The following is a 23,739-nucleotide window of genomic DNA, read 5'->3' as shown; positions in this document are numbered from 1 at the left end:
ACTATATTTTATACATAGTCCATAATGTGTGCTGCTTTATATTATCTCACTATTATATATTATTACAGCCCAACTTTACTCAGGCCCTCTGGCAAACTCTAAAGGGCAAATGAAGACTGGCAGAAATCAACTCACCAACCTTTCGGACCAGGGAAGATTTAAAAGGCAGACCCTGAGTACTAAAGAGCAATAAAAGCAACAGTCCCCAAACACCCAGACAGTAGCTGTGAGTTAAAGTAAAATTTTCTTCATCAGTATTTTTAAGTACTAAGGACCCCAGCTGGGCTTTTTAACTCAACCTTTACTCAAGTTCTATTTAACAGATGGATATTTTGAAAAATTTCAGATGAATATCCTCATCAGCCCTAAATAACTCTTATTAATAGAACCTACAAATATTCAAACTGTGGAGCTGACCTCAGAACAAGAAATAACACAAAAATATATTTATGTATTTCAGTTCCAAACTTCCCAGTAGCTCCTGCCCGACCCCAGTGCAGGCCCCAAGTCCCACCCTCGGGGAATTGCACCTGCAGTTCAGAACCCTGAAAGGCATGAGGAGGTTTGTAACAAAGTGCCCCCTGGCCAGAACAGGGTCTCAGTGCCACTCCCACTGCGGGAGGGCTGGAATTACCCCCAGAGTGGGGCAGGGGGTCCCTGGCACAGCTTTGTGCAAACAGATTTTCCCCAGCCAGGAAGGGAAGGGCTTCCCAGAGACCCCAAAGGCACCAACGGAGCAATTCCACTGCAGTGAAAGGGCTGAAGAGCCCTAGAGCTTTTTCATACCATGTCAACAACTGATATTCATTAAACAAATGCTGTGACAGACACTGTAATTCCCTGTTCCATACCTAGAAGCAAAATGACATTAAGTCAACTATTTAGAGCCATTCGGAGCCATCTCAGTGTGGATGTCAATAAAACAAATGCTTCCTGCCAATGATTAACTGGCTCTGTCAGACTTCCCACTCTGTTCAAATCACTCCCTGCACCCAGCTCAAGCCCATATCCCCACTCTAAACAAGCAAGATTATCATTTCTAATACTCTGTCTTCTAGTCTGGGGAAAAAAGCCCCTAGTAAAATGTCCTGAAAAAGGCAAGGTGTGGCCCTGTATCCTCCTCTCCTCAGCTCTGTCACTGTGGCTGAAGATGCTACTTGAGTTCATACAATACTTTTTTGGGAACATTTCAAATGCCCATTTCTCAGCACCCACCAGGAAGGAGGTGATTTGCTGTAAAACCAAAAAAAATTATGGTTTTAGTTAAATCTGAGTTAAGGGTTGGATGCTTTTTTTCTGTTGTAGTATCAGCTCCCCTCAGCTGGGTCCCAAATCTAGACATGATTGTTTTTTGAGTCTTCTGAACACACTTCAGATGCTCTGCAGCTCAATCCATCCTTTACAAGGGAAGGTTTCCGAGGGCTCCCATTAAACAGCCCCAGGATCAGTGCCAGGAGTACTTGGAGATTTACATTTATGACGAAATAATCAGTGGGACTATTCCTGCCCTTTATTTCACTGCACAGAATTTCCTAGTGCAACCTCCCAGGTAAATATTTACGTGTGATGTTTGTGTAAGAAACAAACATCAGAACCTTATTCACATCCCAAAGGAGGAGGGACAGCAGCATTTAAAGTGCAAACAGTTCCTTCAGAGGGACATGATCCTGTGATGACCAGGGCACAGAAACAGCAGGCTGCATTTTTCCCCAACTAGTTTTGCTTACAGACGTTTCAGATAAAGAAGCCAACATACCTTAATTTATATTCTCCCAGTTGCAGTTTTGAGCCCTGCAAAAGATTCACTGTATTCATTTTTCCAGCCTCTGACCCATTGCAGGCAGAGCTCTCAGGCCACACTGCTGCTAATGGAACACGTGGTAAAAATAAACACACACCAAATCTACCTGGAATTTCACTGTATTGCTTACCAAGCATGCAACAACATGCTCACCTTTTAATTCATAACGCAGTAAGGCTTGCCAACATGAAGCCAAATTATTTAGGAACATTTCTGTTATTCTCCTGGGAATTCATTCGTTTCTGATGAAGGAAAGATTAAATATAGCCTGGAAATGTATTCACAACGTAAATGTTCACAGAAACTGCCAGACATTTCCACATCATTAAATCATAACTGAAATAAGTCCCACCCCGTGCAGCTCTGACACACTCACTGCACAGAGCTGGCAGCTGCATTCCAGGCTGGCACAGGGAGAGGTGCCAGCCTGCCTGTGGAACGGCCCCACTCCCCACCAGCACCCGAGAACCTCGGGAGAAGAGGAGCCAAACCCCAGGCAGGGGGGCAGACTGGCTGTTCCCAAGCTCTGGTGAAACCCCTCAGTTTAAGCCAATACCTAAAATAAGTTTCTGGCAGACACAACTGAGACTCCAAAGCACTTCCACAGCCCGATCCTCTCCGACACCTTCAGGGACCTCCCGCCCAGGCAGCAGCACAGGCAAACACACCATCTTAAGCCACTAAGAGAAAACTACAAGTAACAGCCAAAGTATAAAAAGAAATTGAAATAAGCTCTGCTGTTACAGCCCCAAACCCCAAATGTGGGCTCTGCTCACCCAGCCTGTTCTCAGAAACTTTAACGTTAAACACACGACCTTAAACCCTAACAAAGTCTTCTATAAACATTTATATACATATGTGATTGAGAACACCACCACTTAGCTCTGATAAATACCTTCTAATTAGCACACTTCCAAGCACTCAAGAAATATTAAGCAAACCTCACAAAGATAATGCTGAAATATTGCTGTAACTTCTCCAGTGCTTAAGGAAAGCTCAGGCAGCTCAAAGGACAAGACAAGCCCGTGTCAGGTGGGTTCAAACCCCATGAAAGCTGCTGTAACCAGCTCTGTCCACACAGCTTCTCTCCACACCCCTTAACTTGGGTCTTTAACAGCCACCAGAGCTGTTTCAAATCCAAGGAAAAGGAATGCAGCAAGATACAGATATATATTCACCCCAGTTCCACACATCAGAGCAGCAGCTTGAAGCGTTTCCATTTCCCATGTGTGAAGGAAGAGGAAATGGTGCTGAGAGCTGTGTGGCCCAGCCAGTGCAAAGATCCACGGGATCCCAATCCAAAGGCAACTTCAAAGCTGCCTCCTCAAACCCTCCCCAAACCTGCAGGCACCAGATGCTGGCACTGCAGGAAGAGCTTGCACAGCATCTGGATCCTGCAGGAACAGCCAAACGGAAGCAGGAACTCTTCCCATGGAAAAGAATTTCACATTTTTCTATGTACAAAAATAGCCACATTAGAAATAAGTTTGTTTGTTCACCCCAAAATATGCTGAATAAGACCCTATTATCAATATTGCTTCTAAATAAAAGGCAGTCTCCCTGCACATTCCCAAGAATCCAGAACTAAGAGCACAATTTCCCAAACATTGATGTAGCTCTTTAGTTCATCCCTCACTTCTGTTCCCCTGTATGTAACATCTCCATCTCCATCTCCCTGCATGGGCACAGGTGCCCTTAAAGCACAGGAATGATTCACCAGCACCTTGCAGATCAAGGCCACAGGGTAAAACAAAGGGGATCTGTTCTTTCTAATGTCTGCAGAGCTACTTTTATTACTTATTTTGATGACAGACAGGGTTAATGAAGTTCTTGCAGAGAACTCTCCCTTTCCTGGGCTAAATGCCCAAATTCTTTCAGGATTCACAAGACTTGTCTATTTAAATTGGGTCCAATTTTTTTCCCCTACAGAAAGGCCTGCACAGAATGTTCTGAAGAGAAGATGGGAATTAACCTTTCAAGAAAATTATACAGAGCTTGCACATTTAGTTATGAGAGACAAATCACATTTCTTCACACCGTATTCTGCCCCCTGTAACAATCTTCTATTACTCTAATAAGCTTCAGTGCTGAGGCACAGACTCAGGAGTAGCAGATTATTAAACCCAAAAGCTTATCATGGAAACAAAAGGTTTCCCTCCTGCCCACCCAGCATCTTTGCCAGCCCCACATCGCCCTCACATCAATGCTGTGCTGGCAGAGCAGGAGTTGGAGGAGTGAGGAAGGCCCTCTGTGCTGCCAAGGCCCCTGTGCTGTGCCCCCCCAGCTGCCCCTGGGCATGGCCAGGCTGAGCAGTGTCCCCACACAGCACGGGGCACTCGCCCTGCCCTGCCCCTGCCCTGCACCCAAGGGCCACCCTCGGGCACCTCACACAGTTTGACTCCTCCTGCACAGTCCTTTGGGCAACACCACAACAGGCACTTGGGCTGCAGAGCACCAAAGCAAGGAAGTAACAGGAGTCTGGCAAAGGCCTTTCTGGTGTTCCCAAAATGCAGCCCCTGGGGTGGCTCCCAGCAGGTGCCCAGGATGAGCCACAGCCACGGTGGGCAGGGTTGGGATTAAAGTGCTGGTCCCATTAAAAGGAAGGAACAAACTGGCCACTGAGGTCCAGAATTCAATGCAGCTTTCGGCAATCCATGGACTAGAAAAATGTAATTTCTTAACCAGTTTGTAAGAGCAGTTATGCAGAACATGGCTGGGAGCATCTGCCATGGACCAGATCAGCTCAAGGACACCTGCCCACCTTCAGATCCTGGCACAGACACAGAGCTTGTTTCAGAAAAGAAACACAAATATTTGCAGCATTTCAAAATAAGCTACAATATGGTTTAATAATATCAGTGGGAACTATTCTGACACCTTGTTAACACCTGTGAGTAGCACACCACCACTCAAAATAAATTTTTCAAGTCCAGCAAAACCCAGTGCAGCCATTCCTGGCCTGGGAAGTTGGAAGAACACGGAAGAGCAAGTGCAAAGCAGAACTGCCCCTCTCCCTGCATTAGGGGTCAGGTACAAAAGCTAAAATAAGTAATCACAGCCACTTTAAAGTACAAACCAGGGGCACTAGAAAAATCCCAGTAAGTCAGTGACAGAGTAAGTTATTGCATACCTTAACACACAAAGAACTGAGAGCAAACACAGGTAGAGAACCATCCCAGCACTGTTTACCCTTGGATGGTAAAGTTCTTACATCTGACACAATGTTATAAATTGAGTAATTTACCCACAAGGAAGTAAAGATCTCAAGAGAGTTAAAAATTACCCTATAAATACCATAAAGATTAACAGATCTGTAATACCCACCCAAGCAGCGCTTACTCTAAGTGGAATGATTATGAACACACAGCCAGAATATTTACTGCCTGCCCTGGGCTCAGTGTACACAGACTGCACAAGAGGCAGCGCCGGGTCCTCACACACCGACAGCTCCGAGGCACCACTTGGGCCTCCCAACTGATTAAAGGGTAACACTCACACACTTGTGACTTATTTCCTTCCTTGGAATACATTCATATATTTTAAAGCCTTTTGAAGGTTGCTTGGGGTTTTTTGTTCCAGCTTTACACTTTTGAGACTCGTTTTTTCACAATTCTGACAGAAGAGCTGGTGAAACACCAACAGCACAAAGAATGAAGCGGAACCTCCATGACTGAAAGAGGAAGGAATGTCTGTGCTCACATCTGATAACTATTGTACCCTGAGTCCCTGCCCTTGGCACTGCAATGCCACACATATGCCCCGGGAACCAGAGCCACCCCAAACCCTCCAAGACAGGCTTGACACTCAGAGTGTTTCTGTGCAGCAAACAAAATGTTCCAACAAGGAGAAAACCCTCAACCTTTCCAGGACAGCAGCAACAAGTGCCCATGAGGTTAAGAACAGGACAAGACACTTAAACTGAAATTCCTGAAAGGATTGTGTTGAATTTACTGTGAAGTTGCAACCCATGCTGCAGGTCAGCATTCCCCAACTATTGCACCATCTGCAGCAATTCTCATCTCCAATTCCACAGGTTAAAAATCACTAAGCTTAGAGAAAAGTTTCTCTCCCAAGTCAAAGAGGGCAGTTGGCTCTGAGGAAAGAAGAAAAAATGGAGCTGGCATTGTCCTGCCCCACTGGAGGCAGGAACAGGGCAGTGTGGGAGGGAGCACAGCAGAGCAGGTGCCTCAGTGGGGCTGGGCCACCTCTGGGCACACAGCCCTGGCAGGGAGCAGTGCCAGCCAGCAGCACCGTCTGTCCTGCCAGCAGGGCCTTACAGCCCCACCTCAGGCACACCCCGAGTCTGCAGCAGCTGGAGGGCACTTCCCACCCCCAGGCAAGGGGGTTCCCAAAGCCCGAGCGACAAAAGCAACCCGAGAACAGGAGCTGGCACTGAGCTCTGCAAAATGAGAGACTTGCAAATCCTCCCGGGGTGTGGAGCAACACCTGCTCTGCCAGCAGGCCGGGCTGGGCCAGGGTCACTGCCCTCCGGGGCCAGCTCTGCCCCGGCAGTGCCCCCCAGCAGGGCAGCAGACCCCGATTCCCTGGGACACAGCAGGTGGAGGGGCAGCAGGACAGCAGCAGCCTGCCCAGAGGGGCAGCACAGCCCACCCTGGGGACTCCCCCCACACCAACCCCCACGGGTTGGGGGGCCAAAGGTGGGATGATGCACTGCAATGGGGCACTGAGCCCTCCTCAGGGCAGCCCCTGTGCTGTGTGGGGCTGCTGCTGACTGCCCTGCCTGGTGGGCACAGCTCAGCACCCTCTGCCCAGAGGGGAGCTCTGCCCTTTTCTCTGGCAGTGCCACACTCGGATTTATCACCCCTGGTTCCCTCAGTGCAGGAGTTTGGGAGAGATTTGGGCTCACACACTCCCAGCTCCTTCCTGCCCCTGCCCACACGGGCTCAGGAATGGCCTGTCCCTCCAACCAGAAGGTTCATTTCCAAAGGGCTTTCTGGAACAGCATCAGCAGCACCTTTTCACTTGGGAAAACCAGCATTTCAACAAAATTTCCAACTGATGGTACCAAACAATCCCTCCAGCTGCTGAGTTAGTAAAAAAGCCCATTACACTTTACATTGAGATATAATGCACCATCCAGGGTGCAGCCCCACAGAGCCTGGTGAGCTGAGCACAGGGCTCTGCACCTGCCAGCCCCACACAGACAGCACAGCAGCTCCCACTGCCCCCAGAGCAGTCAATACTCAGATAAAATGAGCAAATAAACTGCCTTGCTAAAAAGCAAATGCATTGATCTGTCTGGGCTGGAGCCCAAGGCCTGTCCAAGGGCAGGGATGGGCTGACACCTCCTTTGATTCAGCACAATACAAAGGTTGGAGTCCAGAGCTGGAGAACAAAGTTACCCAAAGCAAATAAGCACAAAAACTTAAGAAGTGCCTGGGGACTGTAAAATGCCTGTTATTAGTCCAGAGGGGCTACAAAAAAAAGACAGAAAGGCCATCACCATAAGCAGAAAAGCTGATGCCAGAAGAAGCAGTAACTGCTGCACTGAAACAGAACCATCTTAGCACCTTCTGCACCTTGTGATCAGACATGTCATAACTATCTTAATAAGTTTTCTAATTGCCACGGTGAATTAGATCACAGAGCAATAAAACACCCCATTCCCAGTCTCAGACTTAACTTTGTGCAGTTCTGTGCACAAGCTCCATTCCTGCCACACTGAGATCTCAGCACAAAACATTCAGCCCCAAACCTGCTCTTTTTCAGACTTCATTGCACCTGGACTCGTTTAAAAATGTGCATTTGCTGCTTGTTTCCTTGATAGTTTCTAAACTACCCGAGTTCCTTGGGTAAAACAGTTCAAGCACAGCACAGACACCACCCCCTGATCCTCCCAAAACTCAGCAGACACAACACAAGTCAGGAACTACCTGCACGGCTTGCCTTTTTTTTTGAGCTGCAATAAATAATGCATTCTGAGTGCTCAACAAGCATCTGAGAGGTTTCAAGAATGCTTTGGAGTCTGGAATTCCTCGAGTCGCATTCACTTGCACCATTTGGTTTCAAATAGACTCTGCTGTCGCTTCACTTAAACGTGTAACAGGAAACTCAAATTTGACTAAAAGGCTGTATTACATTACTCCTGGATTTACATGGGAACCTTTTTAGGAGTAAGAAGCTACGGGGAAGGTTTTTTTCCTCTCCCATCTGTGACAGACAGCTGTTCACTGCCTGGAATCTCTGAGAGCAGACACTTAAAGTAGCACCAAGCTGAAGTAAACAATTTAGAAATATAATTTCTTTAATTGCACTGACACTGTAAAACTATTTGCAATTTATTGCATCATGCCATGTGATGAGCCAAGTCACAGATACTGTTTTAATTGAATAAAAAATACAACTTCTTCCTGACATATTTTAAAATGTTATAAAACAACCCAGGAGACTTCTCATGCCTAGACAGCAACAGTTCATACAGCGAGTCCAGATGCTGAAATACTTAGCACAGGTTAGAACTTGAAGCAATCCTGATCCAATCCAACATGCATATAAAAAACAAGTCAAGATAGACAAAGACCCATCTACCCATAAAAAGATCTGACAGTGTTACAGACTTCTGCAGTCAATCCACTATTAAAAATAACTCCTTGTGCTTTTCTGTTTTTAAACAAAACTTCACTCACAAGCTCTGGAACAGCCACTTGGTCACAGAGAACCTCCTTGTCCTGCATTTCAGCCAACTAAAGACAGGAGCTCCCAGCCTGGCTGTACAAACACACCCCCACACAGCCCCCAGTCCTGCAAGGAACATTTTTCAAAAAGGGTTTCATACACCTTCATTTTCTATGTAATTTAGACAAAGGGCAGCAATTCCAGTGTGCTGGGAAAAAACCCTGCTGGGACTTTAAAGTCAGACCTAAATCTGGATTCTGCATGCAAATGTTTTGGCTTCTGGGGGTTTTTTCTTCAGGAAGAAAAATACCAACATCACCTCTCAGTTTGAACACCCTCCTCTTCCACCTCACAGAGACAACTTTTCCCTCCCTTTATCTCTGGAGACACAGCTCTCCAGTGAAACACGGGATTCAGCAGTGGAAGAGACCCGTTCCCTCCCAGCACATCCAACGTGCTCTGCAGCCAAGACTCCCTGTGCCTGGGGAACACCCGGGGAAGGGCCCAGCCCGTTTCCCCAGCACACCTCCCACCCCTGCCCTGCAGCAAATCTGCCCCCTCCTGTGCCAGTCCCCTCTGGGAAACACAGAGACACAGCTCAGAACGCACAAACTGCTCTTCCAGCAGCCACCTGCAGTCAAGGGGTTCAACTCTCATAAATAAAACTTTGTTTGGTTCCTTGGTTTTATAATTCACTCAGCTGGGCCAGCTCCCAGGATCTGGAATGCCAGTCTGGGCACAGGGAGCACAAGGGAAACCTTCCATCCTGGGAGCACCAAGTGTGCCAGGCCAGCTCAGCTCCCCTGGCACTGCCCACCACACCAGCTCTCCCTGCTGTGCCAGACCAGCTCAGCTCCCTTGGCACTGCCCACCACAGCAGCTCCCCTGGCACTGCCCACCACACCAGCTCTCCCTGCTGTGCCAGACCAGCTCAGCTCCCTTGGCACTGCCCACCACAGCAGCCCCCCTGGCACTGCCCACCACACCAGCTCTCCCTGCTGTGCCAGACCAGCTCAGCTCCCCTGGCACTGCCCACCACACCAGCTCTCCCTGCTGTGCCAGACCAGCTCAGCTCCCCTGGCACTGCCCACCACAGCAGCTCTCCCTGCTGTGCTGTGCCAGGCCAGCTCAGCCCCCCTGGCACTGCCCACCACACCAGCTCTCCCTGCTGTGCTGGGCTCAGCCTCACACAAACCCCACAGACCTCCCTGGGCACTCCACACCCCCCATGGAAACCCCCCCGACCCTGCTGAGCACTGGCATGTGCTGGCACTGAGAGCTTTCCAAGGGCAGGGGGAGTACAATGAGCAGGGCACAAACAGCATTCAGTGACAGAACTATTTTCGAGGCCTCTGCCTTTAACAGGACAAAGTGCTCATTCTGCCCCTGTCAGACAACCTTTAACTCCCACATGGTTTTGTGCTGGGAAAAGCTGTCCTGTCCAGCCCAGGAGCCTCCCCTGCCCTGCCTGTCCTGCAGCCCAGCACACAGTGGGTCACCCTTTGCTTGCCACATGACACATTCTCAGGGTGCTATCAAGGCCATTCAGCTGCATGAACATCTCGTCTGTGCTTTCAATATTACAAATTGTTTTCTTGCATCTTGCATTTACACTGGGTATGACAACCTACATCCCATAATTTCCTACTAACAGCCCCGTCAAGCACCCAGAGAGGTGCACACTGAGTTAGTCACCGTGTTCCCACAAAGGTAAACCAGACTGGTTCAGTGAGTTTGCAACACAAGTGCAGGAGTGTGGCACAGGCACAGTGGCTGCCCTGCACTCCCCTAATCACAGCTCTGTGCTCAAACCCTGCAGAGCATCCTAAGCACTGGCTGCCCATGCGAGTGCTGAGTTGCAGTCAAACTGTGGAAGTTGCCATTAGAAACACATGGGGAAGATGAGCACAACTTCGAAAATGAATTTGCATGCACTGACTATTCTCATTTACTGGAGATCACCACAAACAACCTTTTTTGTAAGAAGAACATCTAAGAAAAACAAATCAGAATGACAAAAACTAAAGCACAATTCCTTTTCTCTGAGGGCTGGATCCCAAGCAGGCTTTCCCTCAGGACAGAGCAAAAGCCCTCCATGCCTCAGAGGTCTCCCTGATTGCCACTTCTGCCATTTCATTTTTGAAATCTTCCTCCAAGTACTTCCCTGCTCCTTCAGCCACAGTCCCTCTTCTTGCTTTGAATTTGGACAGGACACATTTGTTTTCTCCTGCCTGCCCCGACTGTTGGCTCTGCAGTCACAGGGGCTGCCCTGCACTGCCAGCTTGGGTGTTGTCATACACTTGTCATAGCCTTGAGGTTAAACATATTTGGAGGAAAAGATGTTAAAATCTGTCCACTAATTAGTCTCTCCCACATCTAGAAAGCTGCAGGTGCACAGGAGGGGGACTTGTTGGTAACCCCCCCATTTTACAGCCAAGAGGGCAGAGCAGGAGGAAACCCCACACTGGTATTTCTGGCTCCTATCCCTATACAAACAAAAATATGGGGAGCATTTTCTACTCCAAGTAAACAACAGTGTGCAAAAAAACTCTTCCAAGCCATTGCAGAGGCCTTCAGACCAACAGGTAGGAGTGAATAAAGCCCAAACACACAGGGCAGGAGAAATCTCAGCATCTGTCACTGTTTGGTTCAGGACAGACTCCATTACTGAGAAAAGCCAGTGCAGGCTCAATATTTTCAGTGTACATTCAGTGTTACAGATTGACACGAAACTTTTCAGGCAGGATCACAGAAGGCAAGTGCAACCCAAAAACCTGTTTCCCAGTATGGGCTTGGAGTCCAAGCTATTCATCTTCACCTGCTTTTCTCCCAACAAAATGAACACTGAAGAACTTGAAAAGGTACATTAAAACTCACATTCCAATTATGTCTGTTCTCTGTCATAAAACACCTATTTGTCAAGAAACAGAATTCCAGAGGAGGGAGGGGAAAACCAAACAAGAAGAAGCATTTTATACATCACAGGTGTTAAGAAAGCAAAAGGTTGGTGCTGCTCTGACAGCTCCTTTGGGGTGACAGCAGTCACTCACTCTCTGTAGACATCTCACCTTCCCACAGAAGATGCTCTTTTGCCATCAGAATAAAAGTTCCTCACAGCCCCATCTTTTGTAGGTCTCTAAGGCTCAGAGCCAGAAGAAACAGGGGCAGCATCCCCCTTATCTATAAGGAGTTCCTTCTTTTTTTTGTTGCTTAACAGAATATGACTGTCACAAAAAACGTCGACAGGAAAAAAATAACAGTGGAAAGAGTTTGACGCAATGTCAAGAGATGTCTCAAATGCTAAAGCTGTAGAAATGCTGCACAAGTTAAACGGTTACTTACAGTGATTCACAGAAAATGAACTTTAAAAGGAGACACAGCACTGACAGCGAGACAGTCACAATGTGTCAGGAACTTGCATCACTGGACTTGTAATTGCTACAATATTTCCTACCAAACTACTTCTCCTGCAATACCGCCATAGGCAATCGGCACAGGCAGATACTCCATGTGTGCGAACAGGCAGACAACCAGATGGGCTCGGAGATCCACCGTTATTCTAAACAAGCACAAATCACACTTTGGAGGGAGGAACGTGTTGGGGGGGAAAGCTGGTATTTCACAGCTCAGCTCCAACATGTGCTCTCTGCAGAGCCGCGTGTGCGATCGCTGCATCGCCGGGGTCACCTCGGGCTTCCCACCCCCCGGCCAGGGCCGGGGACCGCGGCCGGCGACACGGGGGGCACGACCAGCAACACCGGCGGGCACGGCCGGCGACACGGGGGGCACGGCCGGCGACACGGGGGGCACGGCCGGCGACACGGGGGGCACGACCAGCAACACCGGCGGGCACGGCCGGCGACACGGGGGGCACGGCCGGCGACACGGGGAGCTGCGGGGGCTGCGGGCACGTCTCGGAGCTGCCGGGAGGGAACAAACCCCTCAAAGGCCCCGAGCCGACCCGGCCCGTGTCCGAGCGGCGCTCCCGTCCCGTTCCGCCCGAGCCGCAGGGCCGGCTCAGCCCCGGCCCGAGAGGGAGCGGGGCCGGCCCCTCGCGCCGGGACACTGCCGGCCCTTCCCGCTCCCGCAGCCCCGCGGCCCGGCCCCCTCAGCCCCGCACGGCTCCCTCGGCCCCGACCCCCGCGCCGTGCCCACGCCACCCCCCGCTCGGCCCCGCGGCCCGGCCCGGCCCGGTCGGGGCTGCCCGGAGGGCCCGCAGCGGGCACAGCCCCGTCCCGTCCCGCGGCCCCGCACTCACCTGCGGCCCCGCAGCTGCCCCGCGGGGTGACCCCGCAGCTCTCCCGGGGGCGCGGCAGCCCCGCAGGACGGACCGAGCGGCGCCGCGTCCCGCACGCAACTTCTCCGCGCGCGCGCCCGCCCCGCGCTCCCGCGCACGCGCCCTCGCCCGCCCCCCTCCCGCTCGGGCGCGCGCGCCGCCGCCGCCGCTGCCACGCAGGCCGGGAACGGGAGCGCGCGCGGGGGGCGGCGCGTGCGCGCTCGGCCACACCTGCCGCCCCCGCACCTGGAGCGCGCCCCGGGCCGGGGGGATCGGGGGGTTCGGGGGGGATCGGGAGGGATCGGGGGGATCGAGAGGTATCGGGGGGGTCGGGGGAATCGGGGGGATCGGGGGATATCGAGGGGATCGGAAGGTATCGGGGGAATCGGGAGCCTCGGGGGGCTCCGGAAGGCTCGGGGGAGGCTCGGGTGTCTCGGGCCTGCGGGGTGACTTGGGGGCTCGCCAGCCCCGCCGCCCTCCCCGCCCGCGATCCGCCCCCGCCGGAGCCGCGCGGCCCCTTCGCGGCGCGGCCACCGCCCGAGCGAGGCACGGCCCCGCACCGAGCCCCCCGCACCGAGCCCCCCGCACCGCTGTGCTCTGCAGCTGCAGGGCTGGGACGCGGGGAGAGCAGAGATCGAGTTTGAAACTCAACAGGTTTTCCTTAGAAGCGAACGCGAACCTGACAGTGAACCTGACAGTGAGCGCAGGCGGAACGAACGGGCGGGGGCAGCGCGGTCCGATCCCCTCTGTCAGCTGCGGTTGGCTCTGTTGGACTTAGGCGGGATGTCGCTGGAACGGGGGAAACTCCCAGCTCTGGCACAGCTCAAACTCCAGCTCTGGCACAGCTCAAACTCCAGCGCTGGCACACCCCAAACTCCAGCGCTGGCACAGCCCAAACTCCAGCGCTGGCACAGCCCAAACTCCAGCGCTGGCACAGCTCAGGGACCAAACACGCTGTGCCAGTGAACGCACCTCTGCCTCTGAAACCACTTCCACCAGCCCTGTGCTAGTTAAACATAATGTTTTCTAAGGCTTTTTTTTTCAATCAATCCTCTGAGCCAGACGAGCTGAAGGGCCCCAAGCGGTGAGCGTGGAGCCGATCCCAGCAGGGATGGGAAGGCTGTTCCCTGGGATAACTCCAGGCGCCCGGGACGGAGCCGCACAGAGAGCCCCGTCCTTGGGATGGGGCTGCGGTTCCATCCCGTGGGTCGCACGCCTTGGCCTGTCCGTGTTCCCAGACCCCTCCAGGTGTGTCGCAGCTGTCCGGAGGGGACAGTGGCCCGCAGTGCCGCCCCTCCCGCAGCACGGGCTGGGTGCGTTCCCGGGAGCAGCTCCAGGGCAGTGCCCGCGGGGTGGGCAGCTGTGCCCCCGCTCCCCACTCGCAGCATCCCCCACGCCCACAGCAGCGCTGCGGGGAACCCGCCGCCGAGACAGTTCGGTCCCAATAAGTCACTTTTTCCAGCAAACTCCACGCAGTACTTCAAGCTCCACAGTAATTCTGTGTTTTGCAGAACCTGAAACACCACGGCAGGTCTTTGCTTAAATGGCTTTTATGCATCGCAATTCCTACTTTTGGGGAAACATCCCTGCTAAAGCAGTGCCGCCTCCAGAGACCAGAAACTGGGGGACACTCAGGTGCTTTGGGAAGATTGCAACTGTTTCTTCTGGAAATGTTGCTCGCTTTTGCTTTTGTTGTACAGCTGTTAATACCAAGCTAATAGAAAATCAGTTTGGATGAAAAAGAACAAGGTCTGGGGGCTCGAGATTCTGACCCGCCCCCCAGTCAAGGCAGTGTAGAAGTGGATTCGCTTTCTGATCGCACAGTTCCTCCCCGGGGTGCAGATGCCTGCACAGCTCTGCAATGCTTCTCACTAGAGACACAGCAATAGACACAACAGATGGAAACTGAGAGGCCACCTGGTTTTAAAGCAAATCATATCGTCAATCTATCAGTACAAAATCTGAAACATGGGAAAGTGCTTAGAGAAACAAAATTAATTCATTTTTTTTTCTCCGAACTCAGTTTTCCCAAGGTCTGTTGATGTGCCATGTTCAAAAATGCATTTCTTCCTCTTAAAATGAGAATGGATTGAGGTAGAAGAACGTAAGTGCTTTACATCAGAACAGCAACCAAAAAATATCTTTTGTTAGGCTGCCATAAGTTACCATCTTTCTATTCAGAAAAGCTGTTTATAAAAATCTGTTACATTCTTGTGCACAGCTCCAGGATCCAGGTTTTTCATGGCTAAATTAGACCAGACAGAATTAATTTAAATTATCAACAGCAATCCAGTTAGGAAAGAAAATTAAATTTCCTCAATTAAGTCTTGACAGAAATAGACTTTCTTTCATATCTTTGCTATGGTTCTGTGTGAAATTCTCTTTTAAACAACCCCTCAAGTGAGAACTTTCAGAAGATATTTACTTTATTTCTTCCTTGTTTCAGTCCCTGTAAGAACAGCCACAGACCAAGCCTCCTGAGGTGGAAGAAATGTATTTTTACACACCCATCTAAATGAGAGTTGCTAAACCATTTCATTTAATCACTTAATTATTTTATACAGGTCAAGGATGGGTTGATGTACATTTTAACCTACAAGACTTAAAATCCCACTGATACAACTGTCCAAAGGAATTATTAGTAGTGAGGAATGAAGAAGTACATAAATAATAGTATTTTAAATAACCTAATTTTAAAGCTAAAATATGAAGAAATAGTCCTTTACACCTCTAAAGCACTTAAGGCCGACACTCACGTGGTTGTAGAGCACCCACCACCTCCTCAGAGTTTGCTGGCCCAGGGGAGTGGGGCCACTTTGTGTTAATTGTTCCAGCAGAGCCAGGCACAGGGAGTGAGCTCAGAGTGTCGGGGGGCTGGGAAAACTGAGCAGGAACATTCCTGCATTTCTTGTGGTATGAAGATTCCCCTAACAAGCCCGTTTTGGGAAAACTAGAATGATTTTGACCCAAATCTTTAAGGATTTTAAATCAACATACAGTCAATTTGATTGATTTACTTTATCCTGAGAGCTAAATGCAACTGTCGCTGTATCCTTCATCCTCAGCCTGTTATCGATGAAATCCTGCCCTTTCTGACTTAATATGTGCCTACTGACTTATTTATTTTTCATTCTTAATAGCACACGCTGAGCAGGCTCTGCTAGGAGGTATTTCCAGGGGGGAAAGCAACAGACCCCCCTCCCAACAATAACACTCTTCTTGAAGTGAAAAGGGCTGTGTGTAGGGGTCAGTTTGGCAGGTCAGCTGGCACAGGCTGTGCTTCCCCGGGGCAGGCGGAGCTGCAGCGTGTCCCCTGCCCATCCCCGGTGCCAGGCGGAGCTGCAGCGTGTCCCCTGCCCATCCCCGGTGCCAGGCGGAGCTGCAGCGTGTCCCCTGCCCATCCCCGGGGCAGGCGGAGCTGCAGCGTGTCCCCTGCCCATCCCCGGTGCCAGGCGGAGCTGCAGCGTGTCCCCTGCCCATCCCCGGTGCCCGGCGGAGCTGCAGCGTGTCCCCTGCCCATCCCCGGTGCCCGGCGGAGCTGCAGCGTGTCCCCTTGCCCATCCCCGGTGCCCGGCGGAGCTGCAGCGTGTCCCCTGCCCATCCCCGGTGCCCGGCGGAGCTGCAGCGTGTCCCCTGCCCATCCCCGGTGCCCGGCGGAGCTGCAGCGTGTCCCCTGCCCATCCCCGGTGCCCGGCGGAGCTGCAGCGTGTCCCCTGCCCATCCCCGGTGCCCGGCGGAGCTGCAGCGTGTCCCCTGCCCATCCCCGGTGCCCGGCGGAGCTGCAGCGTGTCCCCTGCCCATCCCCGGTGCCAGGCGGAGCTGCAGCGTGTCCCCTGCCCATCCCCGGGGCAGGCGGAGCTGCAGCGTGTCCCCTGCCCATCCCCGGTGCTGCAGGAACACATTCCAGCGTGGAGCGGGGCAAAGGCAGCGCGGGATGGCCCCAGCACAGCGCTCACACCAACACCTCTGTCTTACCAGAGTTAAGATCTACAGATTGATCTCATGAGCACTTGTGCAGCATTTGGTCTCTAACTGATAAGCGTGCTGAGTAAGGAGAGAAACACGACCAAGGGAGATTAGAAAGTGCTGGGTTTGGGGAAGATAAGGCAAGCAAGAGCTGCCACGTGACCCAGCCAAGGCTCCAGCCCCGCCGCCTGCAGAACTCATCAGGGAACCAGATGTGACCAGTGGCAGAATATCCTTCTCAGCGTGAGATCTGGAGTATGTGATTGCCATCCAGGAAAGGGGAGATGGGAAAGTATGATGGGGAAAATGGCCCTTTTTATAGAGTTTAATTGCTTAGAAGAAAGACACGTTTTCTTTTAAAGAAGAGGGGATGCTCAAAAACAGGCTTAGGAAGGTGTCTGGAGGAAGGAGCAGAAGGATTTTTCACACAGACAGAAATCTGAACATTGCTTCCTCTTTTCTGGTGGTTGTGTGTTTGAAATGATGAAGTGGCAGCAGACAGTTCTCATTCATTTCTTTGGTCAGTTGAAACCAGGGTGGGGCAGCACAGAAAAGGGGAAGAGGCCTGTTGTCTGCCCTTCTCAGAGCAGGGAATTGGGAATTCATTCATGAATTTGCTCATTCCCCTGCGTGGAGAGGAGAGCTGGGAGAGGTGTTTCACACCAGTGGAGGGAACACTTTGGCATCAGCCTTAGCACATTGTCCTCATTGCATCCAGGCCATCCCTGTCAAGCTGTTGGGTGGTACCTGCCACCAGCTCCCAGCATGAGCTCTGCGGAAGGGCAAGTGGAAGATGGGGTTTCTCAGGCACCCAGGCTTGTGGCTGGTGCTTATTTTAGGCCAAGAGGGAGGAGAAGGGAGTTTTCTGCACAGAGCAGGAGCTGGGACATGGAGTAACCTGTGTCCTGCACACACAATGTCACTCACTGTGCTCCTGAGAGAGCAGGAGCTGTGAATGCCTTGTCCCAGCCCCAGGAAAGGGTTTGGAGGTGAAGCCTGTGCCCTTGGACCTGTGTTCAAACCAAGGGCAGAGCAGCAGGGCAGGGAGCAGTGCCAGGGCAAGGCCCCCAGCAGCCCATGTTGCCAAGCAGATGGGCTGCCGTGTTCTCAATCAACTGCAGTTTTTAAGGTCATGCCTGGATAATGAGCATCACAGCACTCGAGCCTACAGATCATGAATATATGGATGAATATTGACTCCTGCATTTCCCTTTCTGCAGCTCCATCCCTGTAGCTGCCCCTCTGCTCCAGCTGGGTGAGCTCGGAGCTGCCACACCACGGGGCTCACCCTGCCCTGGGTCTGGGCTGTGAAGCACCTTCCTTGGAACTCACTGCCTCCCTCTCTCTTCTCCGGGCAGGGTGTGGATGTGGCCCCTGGGCTGGAGCCACAGAGCAGCAGGGGAACTGCAGGCCCTGGGCTCAGGTGTGAACTCAAACCATATGTTAAGCTGTGAGTAAAGATAAACTGTTCTATTTCATTACTGTGTTAGCAAGGCACGAGCTTTACTGCTCTGTCTCCCCTGTTTTCCTAATGAACTGCCTCAGGTTTACAGTGTCTGGTCATTAGTGAGACTCAAACGCCTTCCCTTGCACAGACAGAAAGGAGAAGAAATAAATATAGAAAAGGGAAGGGCAGAAAAGGAGAAGAGCAATTGAAGCCAGATTGAGCAGCTCTGGCTGTAACAGTGCTAGGCCCTTCCCCTCTTTTCCCTGACATTCCTGCTGGTGACCCCTTCCAAGAGTTCTGGGCGAGTTCCTCAGGAATGCACAGCTCGGCTCCGTCTCCTGAGCTCGGCCTGTTATTCCAAAGGAGCTGGCAGAGCTCTGCAGCTTTCACAGCCAGATGTTACGAGTGTGACCCTGCCAGACGCTGCAGGCAGGCACCTTCCCACTCCCACCCCTTGCGTGGGGAAGAGTTTCTGAGGAATCTGTTCTGGGGAATACTTTTCTTTCCTGATTTGTTCCCTGGCTGCTCTCCGAGGTGGGTTCGTAGCACCGATGTTGTACCATGTCACACCCAGAGAGGTGCGATGAACTTTGCCAGAACCTTCAACGGGAGCAGGACAGATTGGTAACACTGAAGGATTTTTGGGTCCTACTCATGAGGCAGGACCCCAGCTCTGCTCAGCGTTGTACAAAACATACAGGACAAAAGGAGACCCCTGCCCAGAGAAAGCTGCAGGTAGTTTTACATTTCAGACTAATCATATGGATCCACAGAGACAAAAGAATGCAAATGAAAACTGCAGCACTATTGGTGGCATAACACACAGACACTGTACAACATCAACAGCTCTTCTTCCATCTTTTCTTTGTCTGCTCCATGTGTTCTCTGGCTCATTAACACGCCGAGGTGCACAGTGAGGGTCCGTCCTCCACAGGAGCAGCGATACATCACTGCACACTGAGTGACAGCACCACAATGCCACCATTCCAACCCCGTGTCCCACGTGGGGGGGGATGTCCCACACGTACAGGAGGTCCAAACAGTCTCATCCAACCTCTTCCTTTCTCTTCTACTGCTCTTCTGCGTTTTGAACAAAACTATAAATTCTGTGGGGCAAAAACTTTGTCCGTAGTAGGAGCATATGGGATTCCCAACCACTGTTACACTCTCCAAGAGCTGCTGCACTGCAAATCCTTAAGGAATGTCTCAGAACTAATGACTTGTCACTTCACTTAGTTCATCAAGATGTCAAATTGTGATTGTACTTTACCTCAAAATGAGCTGAGGTGGAAATCATGCGATTTAAATTTAATAGTGTTTTGTGATGCTTACACTCCAACATTCAAACAAATTACAAATTTAACCTTTAAAGTAATACTTTGAGAGGAAGTTAAAGTAATTGCAGAGCACAGTTCTTAATGTTGAAGTGCCTTCTGTCCCTGCACTGAAGAGTGTTGCAGAAATGCAGAGCATTATGTTTATTTATTAATAATCCCACAAAGAAATTTTCATGATCGCCACTGGGGACTGTCTGACAGGTGACACAGGCGACCTCCTGCCAGGAGTGACATCTCTCCCCTACAATTTACATTCTCTAAATGATTTGTGATCAAATTACTTACAGCACAAATTAGCTTCTCCCCCCACTAGTCCCTCTCATAGCACCATATCCAACTGTTTGTTCCAGAGGGCCATAAAAATAATAACATGGAAAGTCAGTGCCTCTGCTTCCAACCTGGAAACAGTGCACTGGCCAGGAGATCGATTCCTGCACTCATTTCTCAGGCACTGAGATTTGCATCTCGGGGAGATGCAGGTCATTGGCTGGAAAAGAGCATCCTGGGTTCACATTTTGATTGCACAACCAAACAAATGAAGTGACCCCATTAGAGGGAAGAAAATAATCAGCACTCGGTGGTTCAGGAACAGAGCAGACTAAGGGACAGATTTGGATCAGCCAAAGAACAAATCCCAGACATTTACTGGATGTCAGGGAGACTGTAACAATCAGTGGCAGAGAAATGGTTAAGAGAATATATTAAAGGTGCAAAGGGTCTCCCGACCTCTGCCACTGTCAGTTCTGTCAATGGGCCAAGAGACGCCAGCAGAATAATTATGTCCTATATTTAGATTATGGATGCATTGGACAGGGTGAAGGTTGAACACGGGGAACATGGTTGTTTGCAGTTCATTAGTGATAGGAGCAGCCGAGGGTGGGAGGAGGGCACTGAACTGGATTCATCCCACCTGGAGTGCTTGTGCTGAGCTGCATAATGTCAGGGAAAGAGATCTGATTAGATGGGGAAACAAAGGCAATAAACAACCCAGCTCAGACTGTCACAGCCAGGGAGAGGAAGGGAGGAAAGGAAGGGAGGAAGGGAGGAAGGGAGGAAGGGAGGAAGGGAGGAAGGGAGGAAGGGAGGAAGGGAGGAAGGGAGGAAGGGAGGAAGGGAGGAAGGGAGGAAGGGAGGAAGGGAGGAAGGGAGGAAGGAAGGAAGGAAGGAAGGAAGGAAGGAAGGAAGGAAGGAAGGAAGGAAGGAAGGAAGGAAGGAAGGAAGGAAGGAAGGAAGGAAGGAAGGAAGGAAGGAAGGAAGGAAGGAAGGAAGGAAGGAAGGAAGGAAGGAAGGAAGGAAGGAAGGAAGGAAGGAAGGAAGGAAGGAAGGAAGGAAGGAAGGAAGGAAGGAAGGAAGGAAGGAAGGAAGGAAGGAAGGAAGGAGGGAAGGAAGGAGGGAAGGAAGGAAGGAAAGGAAGGGTGGAAGGAAGAGCAGGCTTTGGCTCTCAGCCAGCTGTTCCTGCAGAAAGGAATGCAATGGCCACCGAGACATGGGGTGGGAATGCAGAAGGGCTGACAGAGCTCTGGGCATCTGATTTTTGTTTGCACACATGTGGGTTCGACAGGAGAGTCATGTGGTCCATGAAAAGTTGTCTCTGGCTGTAGCCTGTGCCTGTGTCCTGTCCCCAGGACCAGCCTGTGACCCTGGAGAGCCAAGGAGAGGGTGCTGGGGCTGAGGGGAGCAGGTGGGTGCACAGCAGGAGGATGGGGAAGGACCCCGTACGACCCTGCCAACACTGGAAGGCCTTGGGGTGCTGGTACACAGGTCTGCAGCTACTGATCAGTCAACACAATTACCAGTACATGGCAAGTCAGGTAAGGAAGAGCTTGAAGGGAATGTAAAATGAAAACCAGATGCCACAACATCACATAATTTCTTCAGTGCAGACTACAATGACTGACAGTTTGCCATCTGACTACACAGTCAAATGGCTGGCAAAGTTTCTTTACTCTGAGACACTGGGGATAATGAATTCAGAATTTCGGAACAGCTGCTTTCCATGGATCATTTAGAATTTGTGATGCAAATATGAAAAATCCATGTTAAATGCCCTCAACTAATTGAGTGGAGAACAGTGAATACAAAAGAATAGATCGCTGACCTTGGTAAAAACAGCACAAAGGCCTTAATCTGCCCAGAGAGACCACGAAGGGAACTGAGGAGGAGGAGAGAGCAGATACACACTCTCAATCAAGTTCCTAATTCTGCTTGCCAGGAGATAAATACAGATTTTCCTTTTGGGCCTATAGAACAGCACCTTCCTCCCTTCCTTCCAGCCCACGGCAGTGCAGAAGCAGTGGGTGGGAACTGGGTTCTGACACACTGCCAGCCTCAAACTTGACAATTCAGGGCAGAATCTGACACTGGGGAGAAGACAGGACAGTTAGGGTAGCAGTTAGGAAAGGGTGGGAGGCGGTTTTGAACAGTTTAGCAGGCCCAGGAGGAAAGGAGAAGAAAGGCAGGGCTGGGTGGGAGTGGGGGGGTTGGGAAGCAGCACTGCTGGGGCCAGTGGGGTTACAACACAGCAAGGGAGAGCTGGAAAATGCAGTACTGGCAGAACTGGAAACAAAGGACAACTGTGGCTCTGCAGGACGACATGGCCGAGCTGTTCCCTTCAGAAAGCCAGGAGTTCCTGTCGCCTGGCTGTGTATTGCAAACCCCTAACCTGTTTTCCTAGCTAGGTGTGTGCTCCAAAGGTATTGACTGTTAATCACTGCCTGGATGAAGGGCTGTTACTGCTGAGCAGGCTGGACAGATAAAGCATTGCTCTCCCAAGGCTCCCTGTATGGAAAACAGCAGCAAGGTCCAGCGAGAGAGCAAGGCTCCCCAGCTGTAGTTTTCTAAAATTGGAGCCTCACGTCCGCTGGGCTGCACATACCAGCCCTGGCCCTGTCAGCTGTTCCTCACTTTATCATCGTGCTCCTTCGAGGCAGAGCACAGAACTGCTCTCTTGTTGCTGCAGGCACACCACACCTTCCCCAGGTTGTGTCTGTGAGGAGCAGCAGAACAGAAACGCTGGAGACAGAAAAGGCCGATCTATTATTTATACCCAGCTACTCCCCTTGGGCCTGAACAAGCAAAAAGCTCTCTTTAAAGGCTTATAGTTCTTGGTCAGGTTCCAAGAGAGACAAAGGGATGTTGTAAAAAAAGAGTTTCATATGAGCTCGGTAAAACACTCTCCTAGGGAAGAGGCAGCAGGTTTCCTTTGTGTGGGAAGGCAGAGAGAGAAAATTTTGTTTAAATTTACATCCACAATGAAGGATTTTCCTGTGTGTTTCAATGGCACTCATTCAAATTTACATTTCTTTGAGCAGTTTTCTGCACTTGTAGGGTTTCTGTGCCATTTCTAAAGCAGCAGCCCCGTTTCATGCCCTCTTAAGTCTGTACCACTCAGGAAGTTGAAAGTGCTGACTCAGCTCTCTGGAGAGCCCGTGGAGCGTCGCTGTCCTCGCTGTTTGCAGTTCTCAGATGTGAATAACCACAGGACAAAAATGGTTCAGTGCCCCTGGTTCAAATGCTGCCCAGATATGGGGCTTTGTTTGAAACAGGAAGGAACCCGGGAGGTACCACAGGGGTGCCACTGAAAGAAGAGCAAAGACAAGTGAAGCGAGCGAGTATCGTGGGGAGCGCGGCGGCGCAGTCAGGTGTTGTGCCAGAGGCCTGGGAAAACACTTGGAACGTGCTTCTGCTCCACCAGTTGCAGCCAAGTTTTAAATGCCCAGAAAGGATCTGGAGGGTTGCCAAGACAACAGCGTTTCTGAAAACCGCAGTGTTCAGGTTTGGGTGGGGATGAGGAACGTGTTCAAGCTATTCTGCAGGATCTGGAGTCCCAAGCCAGCAAGAGAGCCCAGGCTCTGGTAATGCCCAGCAGGAACTGACACAGCCGGCACAAAGTCCTATTATTCCTTCTGCTCAGCACAAGCCACATGGTTTTCATTAGGCCCAAATTGTAAAAGAAAATATATACACATTAAACCAAAATACCAGAGTAGTGTGAGCGTGTGTTTGGCAGTCTGGCCCAGGTTCCAGATGCTCAGTGTGTGTTGTGCCCAGCGCTGGGGTACAAGGCTGTGGTGCACGGGCAGCACCGCCAGCCCTGCCATGTCCCCGTCACTGCTTCGGCCACATGGCACAGAAAGCAGAGACAAAGTCAACTCAATCAGAAAGCAAAGAGCCAAAGTGAACCCCATCATCCTGCTCTCCAGCAGCTGGGTGGGTTTGGGTAGTTAGTGCCTCAAACAAAGGGGTTCATGGCTCAGAGACCTCTTGGGTTTCCTGA

The 23,739-nt window shown here is 51.0% G+C and overlaps 1 protein-coding gene across 5 annotated transcripts in view; it reads right to left on the bottom strand.

The window, feature by feature from the left end:
* Positions 1-13,525, bottom strand: part of NEK6 (NIMA related kinase 6) — a 45,012-nt gene extending 31,487 nt beyond the window's left edge. For 2 of the 5 annotated variants that reach the window (XM_071574411.1, XM_071574412.1), the window contains exon 1: positions 12,696-12,849. The gene's annotated coding sequence lies outside the window, so the exon portion shown is untranslated. Of the gene's footprint in view, positions 1-1,756; positions 1,824-12,695; positions 12,850-13,392 lie in introns of those variants that run through there. The other 3 variants (XM_071574413.1, XM_071574414.1, XM_071574415.1) reach the window with 3 other exon arrangements.
* Between the last annotated feature and the right edge of the window lie 10,214 nt (positions 13,526-23,739).

The sequence above is a fragment of the Pithys albifrons genome, chromosome 20, assembly GCF_047495875.1.
Source record: "Pithys albifrons albifrons isolate INPA30051 chromosome 20, PitAlb_v1, whole genome shotgun sequence".
NCBI lineage: Eukaryota > Metazoa > Chordata > Aves > Passeriformes > Thamnophilidae > Pithys > Pithys albifrons.
The sequence above is the reverse complement of the archived record's forward strand: the minus strand, read 5'-3'. Positions and strand labels throughout refer to the sequence as shown.